Genomic DNA, 17,443 nt, shown 5'->3' on the forward strand with positions numbered 1-17,443 from the left:
GGTCACCCATTTACTGTCTGAGCTAGCCTTTACCTGCGGTGTGACCAACTCACTGAATGTGCTATCCACAACATCCTCAGCATCGCGTATGCTCCAGAGTGAGTCCATTCGCAGCTCCAGCGCCGCCATGCGGTCCGCTAGGAGCTGCAGCTGGACACACTTCCTGCACACATAGTTGTCAGGGACAGTGTCCCTGATTTCCCACATGGCACAGGAGGAGCATGACACGGGTCCGAGCTGCCCTTCCATGACTTAACCCTAACAATACCCTTTTATTTACTACGATTTAGCTTAATTATTGAATTCTACTTAGAATAAGTTTGTGAAAGTACTCACCAACCAGTCACCTACCTGTTTTCTGGTGTTGTATTTTCACTGCCGCCTCCTGTCCTGGAACCTTTTCCACCTAGGTTAGGCTCCTGAAATAAAATAAATTGAACCTACCTTTTCAACTTCCCCTAACCCCTAAAAGGTTAGAGGAGGTGGAAGGGTGGGAGACACTACACTGTAGTGTTTCGGGTTTAGCAACAGCTCCACCTGTATAAGAGTTACTGGCCTCCTGCTCTCCCGACTGCACCAGCTGCTCCCTGGTGACGTCACACACTGATTACTTTTTACCTCTCTCCTCTGCTGTTGATTTGGTACGCCTCGCAACTGCCGCCGGTTTTTAAGCCGGGCTCCTCCTCGCTGCTCCCTGCTGCTCCGAGTGGTCGGGCCTCGCAACTGCCGCCGGTTTTTAAGCCGGGCTCCTCCTCGCTGCTCCCTGCTGCTCCGAGTGGTCGGGCCTCGCAACTGCCGCCGGTTTTTAAGCCGGGCTCCTCCTCGCTGCTCCCTGCTGCTCCGAGTGGTCGGGCCTCGCAACTGCCGCCGGTTTTTAAGCCGGGCTCCTCCTCGCTGCTCCCTGCTGCTCCGAGTGGTCGGGCCTCGCAACTGCCGCCGGTTTTTAAGCCGGGCTCCTCCTCGCTGCTCCCTGCTGCTCCGAGTGGTCGGGCCTCGCAACTGCCGCCGGTTTTTAAGCCGGGCTCCTCCTCGCTGCTCCCTGCTGCTCCGAGTGGTCGGGCCTCGCAACTGCCGCCGGTTTTTAAGCCGGGCTCCTCCTCGCTGCTCCCTGCTGCTCCGAGGCAGGATGTGGATTGAGAGCAAAATCAACCCTCCCCTTTAAGATAAAAACAGAAAATGCTGGAGAAACTCAGCAGGTCAAGCAGCATCTGTGAAGAGAGAAACAGAGTTAACGTTTCAGGTCGATGACCTTTTGTCAGAACTCCCCTTTAAGAACTGGCCAGCGCCAGTGTGTCTGTGTTCCATTGCTGACTGACATCACATGAGCTTTGCCAGCGCTCTGAGGTAGCGCCTCGCTCCTCGGCCTTTGCGCCTTAAGACAGGTGTGAAGCGCCTGATTTAGCGCTCCAATCACCTCCAAGGGCGATAAAAGCCAAGTTTGCCGTCGGAGGCGATAATTAGCGCCAGGCGCTAAACTTTGCGCACGGCCGATAATGGCGCCCCAAACGGGGCGATACTGAATTTTTCCCCCCATATGCTTTGCTAACCCCACTCTCTCAATACGTCCTGCCACCTTCAGGGACCTATGCACATTAACTCCCTATCATGTGACTGATACAAGCTTAAAATCTGGCACACTTTAAATATTTATATTCTTGCTTTAATTTCTATGGGCACTTTGCAGTCTTTGCTTACGGTGCAAGTGCTTCATTCGTTTATTTTCCACTCCATCTCCATATTTTTCTCAGTTAGTTGCGCATTCTGAAAGATATTTCTCTTTCCTTATTTTCCACGGTAGGTTCGTAATTCTCACTGAAGCTGTCGCTGTTGTAGCACTGCCCAGGGAGGCATTGTTCATCGTGGAGTCACCAATGACCAACGTGGCAATTCACCATTAGGCTTGGCTGATTGAATTCGGTCACAGTATCTGAGTAAACATCCAATCTCGGCCCCACGTAAACCTTCCCTCTCTGTGATACAAAAGAAACCACAGCACAAATAACATTGTTAGTTCAGAATTTCTATTTACTAATTTAAATTATACAAAATGGTCAAAAAAATGAAATATTTTTATTTTTGATATTTTCATCTGCTCATACCTCACAGTTGTTTGTAATTTTTCTGCAATCTGGTTGTCAGATTTTTGAAGGTGCACTCTGGATATTGTAGTTCCACAGGAGCAGGCTGAAAACTACAACTTCCATGATGCATCTTTCTCGCCAACAAAATTACAAGGTGGGTGGGGGAGGGAGGGAGGAACAGCTGGGGAAATTTATCATTTATTTTTTGCCTGGGCCTCCCCTTCCAGTGGTCCACTTGTATCATGGGGAGGTTCCTAATTTGAATCATTTTCACAGCCACAATAAGCCTTACAGTGGGCGAGAAATTGCTGAAAAGTGATGACGATGCACGTCGTTATTAATGTGAAAATCAGTCAGCAACTTATGGCACGGAAGAGATATGCAGTGAATTGCGAATCGCCATAAGTTGCTGGATGATATGTGCCGCTCCGCTGTTAGCTTCCAGAAAATGACATCTCGGCCTTAACCTCGCGGTGATTTTCATGGAATTGCTGCATTTGCACTTTAATTGCCCGTTAAACTTGCCACAGAAAGTTGGTCTAGTAACTAGCAGCATAAGTAACAAGATAATAATTGTTAATGACTGCCAATCAACCTCTCTGGCCCAGAAAGTGAACAATTAAAAGTGCCGAGTCTCATTCCTTCAGCTCGTGAATTGTTCTTAGAGATTTTTAAAAAATTCTTTCTTTTCCTTTCTGTCTCTTTTTCTCTCTCTCTTAATCCAATCTTATTTTTCCCTCACTTTATTTCTCTTTCTGTGCCTGATTTGACATTGAATTCACACACTCTAATCCATGCTCCTTCTCAGTCCTTCCTCTGTTTATTTCTCAATCCTTAAATCCCATTGTTAAGGACATACCCTGTTTGTCCCATTGTTCAACAGTATCCCAGATGCCCTGCTGCCCTCCGTTATCAGCTCGCACTGCTAGCAGCTTACAGGGCAAAAAAGTATTGAGTCATAGGGGGTGATTTTGCCAATGGGGAGCTTTTGGAGGCGGGACTCCTACTTGTCGGGTTTCAGTCCTGCCTCCATCAACTTCTGGCCAACCCACGCTATTTTCCCCTGATTGACTTTGTTAAGCCTACCTAGCGGGCTTAGCAGGCCAATTAAGGGAAAGCCGGTTGCAGAGAACGTCAACGTATGACGTTTCATCTGTCAAAAATTTTTGACAGGTGAATTGTCATCGTTTGACAGCTCTGTGAAGCTGTCAAACAGTGACACTCTCTGTAGTTTGATGAGGTCTTGAATTCAAGACCTCATCAAACCTCTTTCTTTTACAGAAATTAGATGGTTTAAGAACAAAATACACACTGCATAGGGTTTTGGCTCAACCTTTGATTCATTCGTTTACTGAACACACACACACAATTACCTCCCCAGTATAAGTCCCTATGATTTATACTAGACTAACAACCGCAAAATACAAACCCCTACGCAAGGGTCATTTGCATCGACACAATATGGCACAGTTAAATCCGTCCGCAGTTTGACTGTTATATATAAAGTTACCCAGATTGTGATCTGACTGAAACTCACAAACTTACTCAGACTCGATCACAAAAGCCCCCCTCTATGATTTGACTGCAACATACAATCACCACTCCCGATCAGCTGTCTCCTGGAGTTGATTGTAGGCCCGAATCTTTCTGCTCACTGCTCTTGCGTTAGCTCCCCACGCTGACTCTTTTCGAAGTGACTCCTCTTTAAACCAAAAAACAACTTACAATATCTGAAACACATTTCCTGGCCCCCTCCTGTGCACACGATGGCCGTATCAAAATGTGTGAATGTCTCTAGCAGGGAACTCTTGATAGCTAATTGCCCCTCGTATTGTCTATTGATTACTTGGGCATCGACTGTCTATATTGAGGTCCTTTCTGACAATGCAACCTTCCCAAGGTGACTGCGTATGCTAATTGTTGGTTTCTCTTAGCATTCGTGTTCGAATGGTTCAGGGCCCGGCCCATTGTCTAGGCCTGCGCTGATACCAGCTCTTCTGGAGCCATGGTCCAAGGTGAACAATGTAACCCCTTAAGGTAAACGGATATGCATAAATGTTCCTTTTCAGAAGCATTTGTATTTTAGATTGTCTGTGAAAATTGATATCCAGTCTCTTGATGGTTTGTACCTTCGGCTGCAATGTTTGAATTAACCCTTTATTGCCGAGCCCTTTTTGCGGGCTGTGCAGTTCTGGGTTTTTATATTTCATAGTCCAATTTTTACCGTTGGGGGGAGGAATGGATCCTACAATCCGGAGATTACAACCTTTGAGGACCTGCTTTTTAATCTCTCTCCTAGCTCCCTAAACTTTGCCTGCAGGACCTCATCCCTCTTTCTGCCTATGTCGTTGGTTCCAATATAGACAATGACCTCTGGCTGTTCACCCTCCCCCCTCAGAGTGTCCTGCAGCCGCTCATTGGCATCCTTGACCCTGGCACCAGGGAGGCAACATACCATCCTGAGCTGAAGGGTGCAGGAACAAGTCTAACTAACGGGGCACGCAGCGAGATGCCCCACTTCAGCAACATCCGGCTCAGTATATTCACTGTAATGGACTGCGCTGAGCTCATTGGTCACGTTGAAGGCTTCAGACCTCCACACTCAATTATATTTCAGTGCAGCTTCAGGAACCGGGTATCACATTATCGCCAAGATGCCAAACATGTTGTCAAGATTGGTGGGAGACCAGAGGATTGGGAAATTTTTTTAAACCAGCAAAGGATGACTAAAAAAATAATAGAGAGAGAAGATGAATTATGAGAGTAAACTGGCAAGAAATATTAAAACAGATAGTAAGAGCTTCTACAGGTATATAAAAAGGAAGAGAGTAGCTAAAGTAAACGTTGGTCCCTTAGAGGATGAGACTGGGGAATTAATAATGGGGAACGAGGAAATGGCAGAGACCCTGAACAAATATTTTGTATCTGTCTTCACGGTAGAAGACATTAACAACATCCTAATAATGGATAATCCAGGGGCCACAGGGAAGGGGGAACTAAAGACAATCACTATCACTAAGGAAATAGTACTTGGTAAAATAATGGGACTAAAAGACAAGTCCCCATGACCAGATGGCCTGCATCCCAGGGTCTTAAAAGAAGTGGCTGCAGAGATAGTGAATGCATTGGTTGCAATCTACCAAAATTCCCTGGACTCTGGAGAGGTCCCAGCAGATTGGAAAACTGCAAATGTAACACCCCTATTTAAGAAAGGAGGGAGACAGAAAGCCCAACACCTGTTGTTGGGAAAATGCTGGAGTCCTTCATTAAGGAAGCAGTAGCAGGGTATTTGGAAAATCATAATGCAGTCACGCAGAGTCAGCATGGTTTTATGAAAGGGAAATCATGTTTTACAAATTTGCTGGAGTTCTTTGAGGATGTAACAAGCAGGGTGGACAAAGGTGAGTCAGTGGATGTGGTGTATTTGGATTTCCAGAAGGCATTCGATAAGGTGCCACATAAAAGGTTACTGCATAAGATAAGAGCTCACGGAGTTGGGGGTAATATATTAGCATGGATAGAGAATTGGCTAACTAACAGAAAGCAGAAAGTTGGGATAAATAGGTCATTTTCCGGTTGGCAAATGGTAACTAATGGGGTGCCACAGGGATTGGTGCTGGGGCCTCAACTATTTACAATCTACATTAATGACTTGGATGAAAGGACCAAATATAATGTAGCCAAGTTTGCGGATGATACAAAGATGGGTGGGAAAGCAAGTTGTGCAGAGGACTCAAAGAATCTGCAAAGCGATATCGACAGGTTAAGTGAATGGGCAAACATTTGGCAGATGGAGTATAATGTGGAAAAGTGCGAGGTTATCCACTTTGGCAGGAAAAATAAAAAAACACATTGTTATTTGAATGGAGAGAGATTACAAAATGCTACAGTTCAGAGGGACCTGGGGGTCCTTGTGCATGAAACACAAAAAGTTAGCATGCAGGTACAGCAAGTAATCAAAAAGGCAAATGGAATGTTGCCTTTATTTCAAGGGGGTTGGAGTATAAAAGCAGGGAAGTCCTACTACAACTGTACAAGGTATTGGTGAGACCACACCTTGAGTACTGCGTACAGTTTTGGTCTCCTTATTTAAGGAAGGATATACGTGCATTGGAGGCAGTTCAGAGACGATTCACTAGGTTAATTCCAGAGATGAGGGGTGTGATAAAAATGATAACTTCCGGGAAGTTATGTCATCACTTCCTGTGAACTATGAACTATGAACTGTGTACATACCTCACTTCCTGTCATATGTCACTTCCTGTTGGACTGGCATAAATACTGGTCTGTTCAGTATTGTAAGAGGCTTCTACCAGAGGCATGGTAAAGACCTCTCTTGTGTATATAGTGTGTTTATAAGTTACTTAAAGCTTACTTTAAAGTTACTTGATGGTAAGTCTCCTTTTTCTTACATCAAGGGGGTTAACTTATGAGGAAAGGTTGAGCAGGTTGGGCCTATACTCATTGGAATTTAGAAGAATGAGAGGTGATCTTATTGAAACATATAAGATACTGAGGGGGCTCGACAAGGTAGATGCAGAGAGGATGTTTCCCCTCATGGGGAAATCTAGACCTCTGGGGCATATTTTCAGAATAAAGGGTCGCCCTCTTAGAACTGAGATTGAGATGAGGAGGAATTTCTTCTCTGAGGGTCATAAATCTGTGGAATTCTCTGCCCCAGAGAGCTGTGGAGGCTGGGTCATTAAATACATTTAAGGTGGAGATAGACAGATTTTTGCAAGATAAGGGAGTGAAGGGTTATGGGGAGCAGGCAGGGAAGTGGCTTTGAGCCCAAGATCAGCCATGATCTTATTGAATGGCGGAGCAGGCTCGAGGGGCCAAGTGGCCTATTCCTGCTCCTATTTCTTATGTTCTTATTTCATAAGTAGTTAAAGTTGCACTGGATTGAATTGAATTGAGGATCTTTAATTCTCATAACACATTTGGTAGAAAAATATAATGGCCCAGAAATTCGGGTCTCCACGGGTGAGTACGCGCTGGGTACTCACCCGTAAGCCCAATGGAAGTGCCAGTTTCCTGCATGCACTGCGCATGCGCGGGAAACCGGCACTTCCATTCCCCTGAAAGCAGGGGTTCAGAGGTCGAACGCGTGCGCGGGGGAGGCTGCGCGTGCGCATCAAACTTCGTTTTTTTTTACAGGTTTTCCCGGGAATGTAAGCCTGCAGAATTTAGAAATGTAAAAAGCAGGCATAAGGCTTGCTTTTTACAAGGTAAGTGGTGAATTAATTAAAATTAAAACATTTTTTCCACAGGTTTATTATTTTTAAATACTTTAAAGCAACGTAAGTTTATTTTTAGCCCCGTTAGAAAATAAAATTATTTTTTTCAAAAATTTAAATTATTGTTTAAAATAGTTATTTCATTTAATTTATAGTTTATTTAAAAAATGTGATTTTTAAAAAATTTATTTGAAGATTTAGTGCTATTTTGGGGCCGTAGTATTTATAAGTCTTGACAGCACTTCCTGTCAGACTTATGAATGGAGCATTCCCTGCTCCCCATGGCCCACGTGATCCCAGGGGACGCATCGAACTAACTGCGCCCCTGGGATACGCAAGCACTGTGCGCCGGCAGCTGGACCAGGCCCCGGATCGAAATTCCCCGGGGGCCGGCGCGCTAGGTAAGTGCAGATCGGGGGCTTGCACACGCGGGAAGCCCACGACCTGAATTTCTGGGCCAATAACGTTTATTTCTGTGTTCATTTTGGCTCCTTTATAGCACGTGAGTAGAGTGCCTTGTAAAAATGATAGTCGATCATATTATAATTATCCATGACTTGAAAATAATCTTGTTGCTTTGCTGAGAAATTGACCATATGGCAATCTGTAGGGATGCTGAGCAGTAACAAGTAGTACTTGTGGCGAATAGAAAATATGCTCTTGTATTAATGCAGAATGATGACAGTCCTTGTATAACTTGCAAGTGATCAGGCAATTTACATTCTCAGCTCCACTGTAGCCGAATGGTGGTTTGCCTGAAAGCAAATTTCTTCCATTGATTCAGGCTGACCTCTCGTGTATGACCCTTGCCTTGCCACAAGCAGCCAGAGGGCAGTAACAAGTACTGGGAGATGGTGAAGGCATTTTGTGACTGTGGGTATCGAGGGAAACGGTCAGGTTTCAGGGTGTCACTGCTAGAAGTGAATTATGACAGAGGCTTAATGCACATGCGTATTAAGGGTAGTGTCAGTTTCTCACGGGCTTTTTTTTTCTGCATAGTGTCCGCAAAATAATGAAGTTATATCTTGGTCCTGAAACAGCGGTGTCTCTCAGAGTACGCCGTTGTATTGAAATGCCCCGCAAGTTCGAGATTTCTGCATGCACGAAATCCGGAATTTGCGGCCTGTCGACGTACGCGTTCACAGGCCATCCGCGGTATGCAATCGCTGGCGCTGAGTTGGTCTATTTGGCCAGCATTTGCCCACGTGTTTGCATCAGCGTAAGGGGATATCAAAGGCTTAAATTAAACATTTTCATAACCTAAATTATGCACATACACTGTTTTAAATGAGTCTATGCAAATATTGACCTGGATTACAATTTTAATGATGTATAAAATTATCAAAAAATTAAATTTTTGTTGAGGTTGGTGCAATGAAGGTAATTATGAATAAAATTTCAATTCTGTACATTGTCTGATTATTAGATTTGGGGATTCAATTGCATATCATTAGGGGATTCTCTTCATGAATGATTGAAATGGAATTCTGCTTATTGATTGAGGGACTGGGCCCACGTAATCCCAGGTACGCTTCTGCAACACCTGCGTCCCTGGGATCCGTGGGCCATTACACTGCCCTCCGCCTCGAGGCCTGAGATCGCAACTCTGCAGAGCCTGGGTGCCAGGAGGTACTTTCATAATTGTTTTGAGGGTCGGAGGCGTACTGCAACCGCAATTTCTAGCCCAATATAAAACCATTCCAGAATAAATTTCAAATGGTGAAACAAGCTACAGGTCAAAGTGCACCAAAATAAACTCCTAGTGAAGCATGTTTCTTGCCCCCCCACCACCACCCCCACTTCCCACACGGGAAACATACTTCAGGAATTTCTAAATTAATTTTTGAGTACTTGGAGTTTTGCATTAGGTAAAGTTGCAGCTTAAGTCATGGCAAGTTTATGCCCCACTGAACTCCCATGGTAACTATTTCTGTACGTCATGTGTGGGTTTCAGTTTTTACTGTAAAAACAAATTGAATTGTGGAAAGTGATCCCGAAACACTAATAAAATCCTGAAATATAATGCAGCAAAAAGGAGTTTAATTTATTCAGACACCATGAAGCAGTGTTCTCAGGCATAGGCCTTTATTCAGGGCTGTTTTTCAGTTTCAGGTTTTTCGCGTCGTCAACTCGTTTGGAACTGTGTCAACATTGTGAAACTGTTCATCACCTTTGTGAATTGTGTAGGTGAGCAGGTGCGCTATCTGAGAGCGACAAAGAGTTAGAAGGAAGGAAAGAAAGAGAGACAATTTTGGTTTTACTTTTCTCTGGGCACGGCACAGCACGTCAACTATTGTATATCAACAATCATATAATCTCGACAGTGCAGTGACTACTGTAATGTATGTACCTTTAAGGGGGAGAACTACTTTTTACAGCTCCTGTATCCTGTAGTACCGGCAGTGACCACACTTGTATATAAACCCTGAGTAGTGATCTGTACAGTCAGTTGCAGTTTGAACCCTCATTCAGTAAACACCTGTTGATCGTTCCCTGCAGTCTGTTGTCTGATTATTGAAGGACACAACATTAAGATACACGGATACAACATTGGCGATGACGCAGATTCAAACCTACCTGCAACTCTGCATCACCTCCCAGGGATTCGCTCCTGGAGAACAGTGGAAGGAGGTCGAGTCCAGAAGCACGGGCGTCGACCACGGTCAACCGCCCAGTCATCCAGCGGAGATTTGAGCATCGCAGGGGAGGCTGTCAAGAGCCAGGCTTGGCTTTCCAGTCACGGTGGTCCAGCGAAACGTGCTGGCAACAGGTACTGCGCAGACCCTTCCCGGACAGCGGCGGCTAGAGCCTACCGAGTGGCACAGAAAAAGGCCGAGCAGCGTCGACGGGGGAGAGAGAGAGGGCAGAGCGCACAGGGCGCAGCCGGTGTTCAGGACCGAGCGGTGTCAATGGGGAGAGAGATGAGAGAGAGCAGAGCGCAGCCGGTGTTCAAGGGCCGAGCAGCGTCAACGGGGGAGAGGCGCGCAGGAAAACGCGAGGCACTGCCATTGCCATGAGAACCGCAGAGAGCGGCATTGGCAGCAGCGCAGGAGCAGCGCACGAAACACACAGGGCATCGCCATTTGCCACGAGGACCGCCGAGAGCGGCGTTGGCAGCAGCGCGGGAGACACCATTTTAAGCCGCAGCGGGGAAGAAAGGAAAGCGCGGGAGACGCCATTTTAAGCCAGTCTAACCACACCCAAAAATGCCGAAGAGTGGCAGTATCACAGCGTTCGACAATGAAGTCGAAGATTGGACGACATATGTCGAACGCATAGAAGTATACTGCAAGGCGAATGAAGTGCCAGATGACAAGAAAGCGCTGGTATTGTTGAATTCAATGGGTGCAAAAACGTATGGCTTTCTACGAAACCTAGTAACCCCAGAGAAGCCAGTAGAAAAGGATTTTGAAAATATTGTGTCAATCCTACAGGACCACTTAAACCCCACACCGCTGCTGATAGCAGAAAGATTTAAGTTTCACAAAAGGAACCAGCATAAAGATGAAAGTAATGCTGAGTATTTAACGGAACTGCGCAAGCTATCGAAACACTGCCAGTTTGGAACGGGATTAGCAGATACTTTAAGGGACAAGTTTGTGTGTGGGCTTCAAAGTGAAGGAACCCAGAAACGGCTTCTATCAGAAAAGGATCTTACACTGGACAAGGCTTTCAGCATTGCAGTATCACACGAAGCAGCAGCACGGGGCGCTGCAGAGATACAACGGAGACCGCAAGAATATGGCACAAATGAAATGTCATACGGATCACCAAACTATCTGGGTCACGCTCAAGATAGCAGGAGTCCAAGTGAAAATGGAATTGGACACAGGATCAGCCCTAACAGTCATAAACCGAAGGGACTACAAGCGGCTATTCTCACATATACCCTTGAGAGATACAAAGATTGTCTTGAAGACGTACACGGGGTAAAAAGTCTACCCCAAAGGAAAAATAAGGGTGAACGTTATATATAACGGCAAGGAAACACCAAAAATGGACCTATATGTATTGCCAGATGGAGGACCACCACTACTAGGACGTGAATGGATCCGGAAGATACAGCTAGACTGGCATTCCATACAAGCACTGACTGTAGATGCCAAAAAGGATGACGACGTCACACCTGGACGACTGTCAAAAATGCTAACTGACGCACAAGAAGTGTTCCAGCAGGGACTCGGAACACTAAAAGGCATAAGCGACGATCAAAATAGAGGAAAATGCAAGCCCAAAGTCTTTTAAGGCCAGACCAGTACCTTATGCGATCCGCCCAGCCGTCGAAGCAGAGCTGGAAGGTTTGGAACGTTCAGGAGTACTGTCCAAAGTGGACTGGAGCGAGTGGGCTACACCCATCGTTCCTGTAATGAAGAGGTCGTTGAGTAATACGCCTGGGGAACCAAAGAAGGTTCGCATCTGTGGGGACTTTAAGGTGACAGTGAACCCAGTCCTTCACACTGTACAATATCCACTTCAGCGGAGTGAAGATATTTTCGCCTCGCTATCTGGAGGGAAACGCTTCACTAAGATTGATCTGGCCCAGGCGTACCTGCAAATGGAGGTAGAAGAAGCCTCGAAACAGTACCTCACGATCAACTCTCATAAAGGTCTCTACCAATACAACCGGCTGGTGTTTGGGGTAGCATCAGCTCCGGCTATTTGGCAAAGGGCAATGGAACAAGTCCTGCAAGGGATTCCAGGGACCCAGTGTTATTTGGACGACATCCTGGTCACGGGCGAAAATGACAGTGATCACCTCGCCAACCTGGAGCAGGTGCTCACTAGATTGAAGGAATATGGGCTCCGAGCTAATCGCCACAAATGCGAGTTTTTCCAGATGCAGATCTCGTATTGTGGCCACGTTATTGATAAAGAGGGGTTACATAAGTCCCCTGAAAAGATTGAGGCAGTAGTCAAGGCTCCAGCACCGGAAAATGTGTCACAACTGAGGTCGTTCCTCGGGCAGGTGAACTAATACCATAAGTTCTTGCCGAATTTGTCTACCGTACTACACCCACTGAACACCCTACTGCAAACGGGGGCACCATGGAAGTGGAGTGATGAATGTAAACGAGCTTTCCAGAAGAGCAAAGCATTGATCACATCAAAAGAGGTGTTGGCTCATTTCAACCCAGCACTAACAATTCGGTTGGCGTGTGATGCATCACCCTATGGCATTGGAGCGGTGCTGTCGCACAAATTCCCGGACGGCTCGGAGAGGCCAGTAGCCTTTGTGTCTCGGTCACTAACCTCAGCCGAGCGTAACTACGCCCAGATTGACAGGGAGGCCCTCAGCCTAGTGTGGGGAGTGAAAAAGTTCAATCACTATCTGCACGGGCAGAAGTTCACCTTGCTGACTGACCACCAACCACTTGTCTCCATCTTTAATCCAAAGAAGGGCGTTCCGGTGATGACTGCGCAACGGCTACAAAGATGGTCCCTTTTTCTAGGGGCGCACCAATATGAAATCGAGTATAAGGGCACGAAACAGCATGGAAATGCTGATGGGCTATCACGCCTGCCACTGCCTACTGCGGAGGAAGCACCAGCAGTGGATCCTGTCGAAATATTTCATTCGACTATAATTGAATGCTTGCCAGTAACTAACGCTGGTATAGAGAAGGAGACCCGAAATGACCCGACACTGTCTCGGGTATATGATTTGACGGTGAAGGGATGGCCAGCACATGGCGACTCACTGTTGCCAGCATTCTCATCCAGAAGAGAACAGCTGTCAGTATGCCAGAGACCTTGATGTGTGGATCCCGAGTGGTAATTCCACCCAAGTTAAGGGAGAGAGTGCTCAATGAGCTTCACGAAGGTCATCTGGGAGGGGTGAAAATGAAAAGCCTTGCTAGGGCTTATGTGTGGTGGCTGGGGATCGATCAGCAAATCGAGGACCTGACAAAGAGCTGCTCAGGATGCCAGAAGTTCCAAAATGCACCACCACATGCCCCTCTACACCCATGGGATTGGCCCTCATCTCCATGGCAACGGGTGCATATTGATTTTGCTGGTCCATTCATGGACTCAATGTTTTTAATAGCCGTGGATGCGCACTCGAAATGGCCTGAGGTCATCAAAATGTCCTCCACCACCACGGAGAAAACTATTGCAGTCCAACGGACCTTTTTTGCCAGGAACGGCTTGCCAGAGCAGATTTGCTCTGATAACGGACCACAGTTTGTGTCCGAAGAGTTTCGAAGATTTATGAAAAGGAATGGGGTAAGGCATTACACATCCGCCCCGTATCATCCAGCCACAAATGGATTGGCTGAGAGGTTCGTACAAACCTTTAAAAAAGCAGTAAAGGCCATGTGCGATGACGACATTCCACTGCAGCATAAGGTGGACAATTTCCTGTTAGCCTACAGAAATGCGACACATGCAGTCACCAACCAGGCCCCGGCCATGATGTTCTTTAACCGAAGGTTGAGATCTCGTCTGGATTTGCTCAGACCAAATGTACGAAGAGATGTTGAGAGTAAGCAATTCCAGCACATCAATGAAAAGCCGACAAGGAGCTTCAATGTAGGGCAACCAGTCTTGGCCCGCGACTACCGAACAGAGAAATGGCAACCAGGAACGATATGCACACGGCAGGGGCCACTAATGTACACAGTGGATGTTCGGGAGAACATTGTGAGACGCCAGGCTGACCAGATCCTAGAGTCACAGGAACGAGTCAACCCCATGTCTCGGCCATACGTACTTGGTGAGGAACCTGACGTACAGGTCGCATCTACCTCAGAAACAATAGCATTGGAAGCTGATGAATCAACTGACGACAGGGTGTTAGAATCGCCTCCGCACCAAGAGCGAGACACTCGGGAAAGGCGTTATCCAGAAAGAATCAGGAAGCCTCCCCAAAGACTGAATTTATAAATAGACTATTTTCAGTTAATGTTGCATGTTAAAAGTGTTAATTGTAATTAGTTTGATATTTAATTGTTAAATGAGTTTTATGGTACTGTTAATCTAAAAGGGGAGGAATTGTAATGTATGTACCTTTTAAGGGGGAGAACTACTTTTTACAGCTCCTGTATCCTGTAGTACCGGCAGTGACCACACCTGTATATAAACCCTGAGTAGTGATCTGTACAGTCAGTTGCAGTTTGAACCCTCATTCAGTAAACACCTGTTGATCGTTCCCTGCAGTCTGTTGCCTGATTATTGAAGGACACAACATTAAGATACACGGATATAACAATTACACTTCAAAAAAATGTACTTCATTGGGTGTAAAGTGCTTTGGGATGTCCTGAAGTCATTAAAGGTGCTATATAAATGCAAGTTCTTTTTTTAACTGTTCATATATAATATATTGTAGGTTACATAATGGCCCAAAATTTGTGATCGGAGGCTTCTGACCTATAAAAAACCTACGCATTTACCTGGTGACCCAGGAGGTATGGAGGCCTGTGATCCTGGGCCTCTCTGGTATCCCAGGGGTGCATGTGAGTCGGCCCAACCAATAAAAGAAGGGAATCCCCATTCATGAATGGGGATCACTTAAAAAATGCATAAAATATGACACATGAAATACATTTTAAAAATTACTTATTTAAAATTAATGAAAATGCCATTTAATTAAATATTTTAAACAAAAATTTAATTAATTTTTTTTTAAAATATGTTTTAATTGGGCTAAAAATAAACTTACTTTATTGGACAGGGTTTTTAATGTAATAATGAGTGATACAATTTTATTTTTCTATTTTTTTTTCATTTTTATGCTGGTAAAAGCAAGCCTTACATCTGCTTTTACCAAGCGTTAGAATTTCACAGGCATTCAGCGGGCGGAAGTTGGGCAAATAGCGCAACTCTCCACCCGCAGAGGCCCTTCTCCCGGGGATGCAGAGGATCTGTCAAGAAGATTCTTGACACATTGCAAGTTCCAGGTTTTAGCGCATGTGCTTCGCATACCTAAGCCCGGAACTTGCGCGGCCCCCACGGGCGGTGCGCACCTCATACGCACCCGAAGAGGTCGCAAAATACGGCCCATTATAATACTCCTGTTGTATAAGAATGCATCCTCTGATTGCTATTAGTTCTGCTAGTACTTATGAGTATGTTGTAAAGTCTGAAGCTGATGTGTAATACTGTGTATGGGTTCTCGAGCACTGGTATCCTTCATGGGCCCATTCTTCATATGTGACCCTAAACAAGTTAATATTGGCAGATTGTTTTACCATGAGGATATCGCAGAGAAACCAAATCCAGTTCTTTCCTGATGTCCACTTTCAGCTGGGTTTATCAGGCAGTGATCAGGAGCAGCAACGCTCGCTAAAATTATGTCCCTTCCTCAACCGAATGACACTGAGTCCCCTAATACTGCCTTGACTGAGATTCGTCAATTTAGTGCAAATCAAGAATCGAACCTAGAACTTTGTTGGTGCAGTGTCCTGTAGGGTTGCTAACGCTGGCTGGAGGTATTCCTGGAGATTTGATCACTTGATGGCTGACTTCTAAACATGTGACTTGTGCAAATGTTAATACGTTTACATAATAAATGTTAAGTTCCCTGTAGTTGAGTATCTTTGTTCGTGGTTTTACGCCAGCAGCCATTGTGTGAGAGGGCGAAGAGGTGAAAACACGGGTGGGATAGAGGGGAAATCAAGGGTGGGGGAGCAATTCGCAGAGGGGAAACCAGGTGGGAGCAACTTTAATTCCACCAGTAACTAATAGTAACTCACTGATGTTACGCTAACTAATAGAAATGCTGCTAACTCAGATTTCCTTAATAACAAACAGTAATACAATAACTCACTGATAGTTTATATGTGAATGGTAGTAATAGGTATAATACCTGAATATCCTTCCTTAGGATCTTCTCCTCCCCACCACGATTCCCAACCCCCACCCTGCGATGTCCCCCACCGCGGCCTTTCCCTTTCTCCTTCCCTTGCTACCTCCCTCCTCTCTGGTCCTTTCGGGGGGGGTGGAAACTGAGGAAAAAAAACTCAAATGAGGTCCTGCTGTTAAATTCGGCAGGATCTCCGCAGTCCTCGTATTTCCGAGTTTCACGGTTGCTAAAAGTCCCCATGCTCCCTCCCCGCCCCCCTGTAAATAATGGGGCCGATGCACCAGAAACCAAGCAGATGGCATGGAGCCACTTAATCTGCAATTCACAGGTAAATTTTTAATGAAAATGTGAAAGAGCAGTGACACACCGAGAGGACTTGAAGCTGGTTAACTTCACTCAGCGATTAGTAAAACTCTTTCAAAGGGCCCAAAGCACCTCTGCGTACCACACAATGGCCCTGATTTTCCCGAAGGTGCGGGGAATTGTCGGGTTCCCCGAATGTCGGGTTCCGACCCGAATCTAAATGGGTCAGCCAGCTGCACGCAATTTTCCCTCAATTGGCCAATTAATTTCCAGCGTGTGGGCACCCTTGCTAAGTGTCCAATTCCAGTCAGAAAGCCCCACATTATGATGTCATCATTCGTGGTGCTTTGAAAGTGTCCAGCAAGCTTCTCAACCTCTGCAGGCTTCCCAACCAGTCGGACAGAATGGCACAGGAGCCTGCACCAGCTGCTGCCAGCGACAGGGGCCGAGCTGCCGCCAAATTTGACAAGACCTCATTGCAGACATTGGTGGATGGGGTTAGGGCCCACAAGGAGGTCCTTTTCCCTAGCTCAGGGAGGAAGAGGCCTCTCAAAGAGACCAGGGCTGCCTGGATGGAGGTGGCTGCAGAGGTCAACTCTCTGGGAGTCACCCGTCGGACCTGGATGCAGTGCAGGAAGCGCTTCCATGACCTTCGCCGCACAGGAAAAGTAAGTACGAAGTTTCCATCACCCTCAACCTGATCCCCATTGCCTTTCTCCAACAGCACTCAGCTTCAGCAATCTCTTCCTCCACATCCCACTTCACAGTCACATCCATGCACCCTTACCCATTCCCTATCTCTCTATGCTCACATTCACATAACTATTCCACCATGCAGCCCTCACACTGCCGCTCACTCTGATGCTTGGAACACAACTGACAACACACAGGGAGGGCCCTTGGTCTTGCAGCCTCACACCATCTTTGTCTCCTTCTAAGTATCTATGCTATGCAATCTCTACACTCACTCCTGCACTCTCACTCAAACTCCACTTGTCTCCCTCATTGCAGGA

The sequence above is a fragment of the Somniosus microcephalus genome, chromosome 7 (genome assembly GCF_052327205.1).
Source record: "Somniosus microcephalus isolate GS21.2 chromosome 7, FLI_Smic_1.0, whole genome shotgun sequence".
Taxonomy (NCBI): Eukaryota; Metazoa; Chordata; class Chondrichthyes; order Squaliformes; family Somniosidae; genus Somniosus; species Somniosus microcephalus.